The 6,001-nt window shown below is 43.5% G+C and overlaps 2 non-coding genes across 2 annotated transcripts; both read right to left on the reverse strand.

The window, feature by feature from the left end:
* Positions 1–5,380: 5,380 nt before the first annotated feature.
* Positions 5,381–5,462, reverse strand: trnal-aag (transfer RNA leucine (anticodon AAG)). Its single transcript has one exon. It is a non-coding gene; the product is annotated as a tRNA-Leu (tRNA).
* Positions 5,463–5,824: 362 nt separating this feature from the next.
* trnam-cau (transfer RNA methionine (anticodon CAU)) lies at positions 5,825–5,896 on the reverse strand. The gene has a single exon. It is a non-coding gene; the product is annotated as a tRNA-Met (tRNA).
* Positions 5,897–6,001: the final 105 nt, after the last annotated feature.

Raw genomic sequence — 6,001 nt, forward strand, 5'->3', positions numbered from 1 at the left:
CCCTGTGACTGATAACAATTTCCCTCATAGCCTGTGTGTTGTGATGAAATGCAGTGATCAGCCCGAGCCGTAACGACTGCCCTCCACGCCGGATGGATGACTGACAGCCAGAGAGAGAGAGAGAAGAAGAGATGTATGGGTGAGACTGAGAGAGAAGAGAGATAGATGGGATGTGGGGCGAGATGGAGGCGCCGCCGTGCAGCATTTGCAACAAAGCATGCCCCGCATTCACACATCATTTTGCCGCAACGGAAAATAATACAAACCCACGTACGCTTCACCTCATGTGGACATTAATGCTGTGAGCTTAATACCAAACAGCTTGGCAGGTGACAAATGCGTGCATGTGAGTGTGTTCATGCTTAAAATTAATAACCCGACTTCTTCCCCTTCAATCAATCGCTCCTCTCCCTCCGTTTTTTTTTTATCTTCGTAATGGCCTCCTTCCCCCTCTTGGCAGAGTCACAGGGTCTGAAGGAGGGCTGCTAACAGAAATGCTCTCAGGTAGAGCAGAAAATTCGCTCGTTGCCTTTCACTTCCAGGGAGAGTGAGGTGAATGTTTGATGGCGAACAATCTGCCCGCTGACCTTGTGTCACCTTTTCCCAAGACGGGCAGATTTTAATGCGGTGTCGACCTTTGTGGCCCCGCTGAACTCCCCCGTGGGCCCATCATCACAAACATGTTGCACAGCCGAGCACTGCTGAAATCAACTGACTTTATTTTTTCATTTCTATTTTAATCAAGATCTCACGGTTGCTAAAGGCACCTGATGGCACATAAAACGTGGTTCATGAGACTCTGATGAAACGTAACGATGGTTCTGAGACCTGATGGTGTAGTCGGCTTGGGTTCGTCTACTTAGGGGTTACAACAGATTCCAACAGCAGGAAGATTTTATCGTGCAACTGGACAATATCCACTCAAGCTTGTTTCCTTGAGCAGAATTTATGTTCTGTCCAAACTGTATGACGGATGCATCGGAAATCCCGTCTTCCGCACCTTTCTGATGTCAGACAGGTGGAGCCTTTTGCTCTAAACGTTCCAAATCCGACGCTCCAACAATCAAACCCAGTCCATGTCATGACTGGTCCATCAAACTAACTGTTCTTGTGCCGCTCAGAATGATTATATGTTGGATTTCCGACATGCACGTCTTAGGAACAGGTTCTGCGAGACCTTAACTCTTCCCTTAATGTGTTTCATTTGCCACAATGCAGCATCATTCCAACCCTGGATCGATTGCTGGGTTGCATACCACACGAGTGTAAATGTCTTCTAGCAGTATGTTCTTGGCTCAATCATCTCTTGATGTTGTTTCCCTGCTCTGTTTCACCACAGTTTCTGTCTTTCCCCACCGTCTCTGTCTAATAAAGGTCCAAAAACGTACAAAAAAACCCCAAACAAACAAAAAAGTATATTGATTCTGTCTCAGTCCTCACACATGACCCGGTCAAGCTTATCAGACATGTGTTGCTTTATCCAAAGATCCCATCAACTGATCTGACCTTTTGCTACGTCTTATGTTTGTCCGAGCTGCTTGTTGGAAGATGGAATAGCTGCACAAAGTCCACAGCTTTCTGGTATCAGTTTACGTGGGTAAACGGTTTTTCTAACTTTCCGAAACCAGTGATTCAACACAAACAGCCACTTCACATCTTGACTGGTCCACTGAGCCCGGCTGAGGAAGTACATTGGTTCTGAACTTGTCATGTTTAGAGCTAAATGTTTGAAGATGTGTGCCAGTATGTCTATTTTTGAGTATAACCAATGAGCGTTGACTGTTTCCATTTGGAAGAGACGCAGACATGTTTGATGGCACGAAACACTTTCCTGGTGTAACCCTGTAAAGGTTTCTAGTGTAGAATGTTTTGCAGTCCTAATGTGTGAATGCTGTTATAGCACATTTTAAAAGACACACCCTCAAAGCCAAGCTGTCAGATAATAAGAGAAATAGATGGACTCGGGTTCAACCATAGACACTGCGCCTTCTAGTGTTTGCTTCCTTCTAAACAAGACAAACTCTGACCACAAACATTTCCTCCACAACTTTTTATACGTAAAGATGTCCGTAGGTGTACTTCACTGATGTTGGCTCTGACTTTGAGTATGATTACAACCAAGGGCTTGCAGTGAAACACAGCTTATGTCTTGGCAGGCTTTGAAAGGCTGGTGTGTGCATTTCCCAACTGGGACTCCACAATGGTGTTGCGGGTGACTTTGGAAGGCTGGGTAACTTCCTGAATTGCCCCAGCAGCAGCAGCAGCACAGTTGTAAAAAAGCTGTGCAAATAAAGGCACCCAAAGGATCAGAGAGTGACTTTAGAAATTGCAAAGGGACGTTGTTCCATTATTCTTATAGCAGTGTGTGACGAGAACCACAGATAAGGACGCCTAATGGCTGCCAGTGTAATGGTCTGGACAAAGAACAACAGCGAGATTTTGTTCGAGTCACCGGTGGGCATTTTAAATCGGAAGGACAATGTCATTTGAAGAAGACACATCCACCTGAGTAAACTTGCATTGTGTAAATGATGCGTTAGCGTGTCTGTCACAGCCTAAATGTTTACATGCGGAGTTTAGCTCTGCTGGGCCAAGACGCTTTGAGATTTTCTAGAAACAAGTGACCAATATCACAATAAATGGGAAATATAGAAGTAATTGTTGATGCCACCATGTTCTGTGTGCAGCCAGCAAGACTGCAAGAATGTGATATGTCAGTTTTTTTGAAATGGTTGCTGAACCTTCCTGGAATTATGTTTACTGTAATGTTTGGTGAGCAGGACTTTCTATGTTCCTTCTTCCTCTTTCAGGCCAAACAAAGCTTGTTGGGTTATTACGTATTGTAGTAGTGAATCCACTCAGTACTTCATTGAGAACACAATACACCTGTTTGTCATTTTGTCCTCTAGTTTGGTTGGTGCATCGCTGCACGTTTTGACCTAAAACCGCCACTGACATTTCATCAGTAATGTGACTAAATATGCATTCCTGTAAAATCCTGTATGGATTTAGCCATGATTTTGACTTTGGTGGTTTTAGGTTGATATTTGTGGCTTCATGTTTCTCAATTTCTTAACAATATTCTTAAACATGCTGCAAATATGGTTTTATATAGAGAACAGACATATAAAACCAGTGAGTATGGTCTTCTTATTTTCCAAGCTGTATTTGTCCCACTTCACGAGCTTTACGTTCTCGTTTCATCCTAAACTTTCTCCTGGGAATGAACACGTTTGCTCTTCTTCTATTACTTCCTGCGTTATCTTGAACAAGCGTGCATTCAGTGTGTGTTAAAGCTGCCTGTTTTTACTCTCCTGTTTAAATCTGCTGATAGGAGGAAATGTTTGGTTTGCTTGTGTGTAGCAGAGCAGCGCTGGAGTTTACGTCTGAGAAGACTCTGGCTAGTATGAGGCATGTGGTGACGATGTTACAGAACCGCACAGGAAAACCTTGTAAATGTTTTGTTTCTTCACAACTGAAGCTGCTGTTGTTTGGTAATTAATTGCGCATTTTATGCATCGTCATAAAGGAGTCAGACCCAAATGTACAATTAACAAATGTGAAGAATTGAAAGACACACTTGGGGAAAAGAAAAACACTTCAGGGCATCTTTAAGTTTGAGTATTACACAAAGTATGACCCAAATGTTAGAAAGCTGACATGAGTGGTTGGGCTTCATCATAGCTTTAGGTTAAAGGAACAACTGTAAATACTTGACTGTTAGGAAATAAAAACACCATTTAGCCAGCTGAGAGTGGTGAAAGGGTTTTAACCAACATCCATGCATGTGTCGATTAGCTATACCCCCTTTATCCATAAAGGGCCTATCACAGCTAACACTGAATGAGGGGTGACATCCACTGGAGACGGGCAACCCTACGAGTTCACATCTACAGGATCTTCAATTAAACTAACTAACTATGTGTCTTTGTACAATGGGAAGCCAGAAAAGAACCCAAGTAGGCACATGGAGAACATGCAAACAAACAAACAAACAAACAAACAAACAAAAGGCCCCCAGCCAACCAGCAGGTCCCCAAACTAGAACCTTCTTGCTTGCTTGTGTAAACCAATGTGCCCCCATTTGGACAAAAAGCTTAAAATAATCTAATATTTAAGCTTAAAACATGCTCTTCATTAAGATTCCCAAGGATTTTAGCAACATTGCTTCAACTTGTGCTCAGTTTCTTGTACAGTTTACAGTAAACATCTGCACAGCTTTCATTTTGACTGTCTCTGGATTTGTTTGTTTATGAAGCATGAGGGACGTAGTGAGGAAGCACGGTCATCAACACACTCGGTACATTTGTGCAAAATCATGAGAAAGAGAGATGGATAGCGGAGATTAGCACCAAATAGGAGGTGCTGCTGTGATGCCGATGCCCAGTGAACACTTGTGTATCCCACCGATGCCAAACTGGACACACCCACACTGGTACACAAAGGCACACACTCACACACACCCACATCAATCACTCCTGCATGCATAGATGGTTCGCTTATGTGCATAATGTCCACAAACACCTTGAGGATGAATGTGAGCGCCCGTGTGTGTGTGTGTGTGTGTGTGTGTTTGCACTGCCAAACAGTCACCTTTTCCACCTTCTTCTCATTGAACCATCCTCGTATCAATCAATCGCCCCGTCTCCCTCCTGTCCTCCACCTCCTCACCTCTCCCCCTCCTCGGCTCCACCGACGGGCAGGTTATCTTTAAAAATTTCAACCTGCTGGAGCGTAACGGCGATATTGGCCAATCAGAGGCGGCCCAGGAGGACTTTGGAGAGGGCGGACGTGACATTAGCAAAGGTCAGGTCAATCAATGTGCATGTTGTGTGTGTGTGTGTGTGTGTGTGTGTGTGTGGTTGACAGTGAGTGAGAGCGTGTGGGGTCATGTAGTTGTTCTGCTTGCTCACAATGGAAACCGTTGTATAAAACTGCATTAGCTTTACTAATCACTGTGCTTATTATCAGTCAGGCCAGCATCAGGACCAGAAGTTTCACTAAAACCCATCTTTGTAATAGTATAATATGTTTTCGTAGCCACTGTTTAACGGTATATTTTCGGTATTTAAGGCTGATATTCAGTTGTTTTTTCTCAGTGTTAATATTCAGTGTCTATCTCTCTGTATTGCTCGTGGCAGAGACCACTGTTCTTTTCTTGAATGTTTTATGGAACAAGTGAAAACTGCATTTAAACTACTTGACGGCACAAATGCAGAAAAAATGCAAAAGCGGTTATTCTTCGGCTTCTGGCTTTTGCCTCCGTAAGGCAACGACTATGTAGATGTGTGCATTTTTGAGTAAGCAGTGGAGGAAGACTGGGGTATTGCTGGTTGACCTCCTCTGTGTAGCTATAGAGATGTGTTAAAGAACTGTGAGATGGCAGTGGTGGGATTTGAACCCACGCCTCCTGAGAGACTGGAGCCTTAATCCAGCGCCTTAGACCGCTCGGCCACACTACCTTCAGTTCTTTTCCTCTAAGAGAATTAAAGATGAATTTTTCAAAAGCTGACACACCTGATCCACTTCCTGTTACTGATAATGTGGGAATGGGTGCAAGCCAATGAGACAGCATGGAGTCAAGCTGATTGATAACATTTGCATTAGCAGAGCCTTAATTCAGTATCTTAGACCAGTGGCCACACAGCACTGAATGTGCTTTACTTGTTTCTACAGGCAAGAATAAAAAAGTTAAGATCACAAATTCAACAAAAATGTGCTTGTTGTTTTGAATTTCAGCTATAAAAATAAAAATTTAATTTAACTGAGAAACATACAAATGGACGCCAAAGAAGGAGGTGGAGTGGAGCTTTAAGGCTAAAGTTAGCAGAGGATGGTTTCGATCCATCGACCTCTGGGTTATGGGCCCAGCACGCTTCCGCTGCGCCACTCTGCTCTCTTTACTCCTCAATGCTGTCTTCCATCTAAATACTAGTTTGCCAAATGCATTACAAGATGGCCGACAAAGTTACAAGACAGTGATGTGTTTTGAACTCTGCAG

Source organism: Stegastes partitus, unplaced genomic scaffold, assembly GCF_000690725.1.
Source record: "Stegastes partitus isolate 25-593 unplaced genomic scaffold, Stegastes_partitus-1.0.2 Scaffold3844, whole genome shotgun sequence".
NCBI classification, from domain to species: Eukaryota; Metazoa; Chordata; class Actinopteri; family Pomacentridae; genus Stegastes; species Stegastes partitus.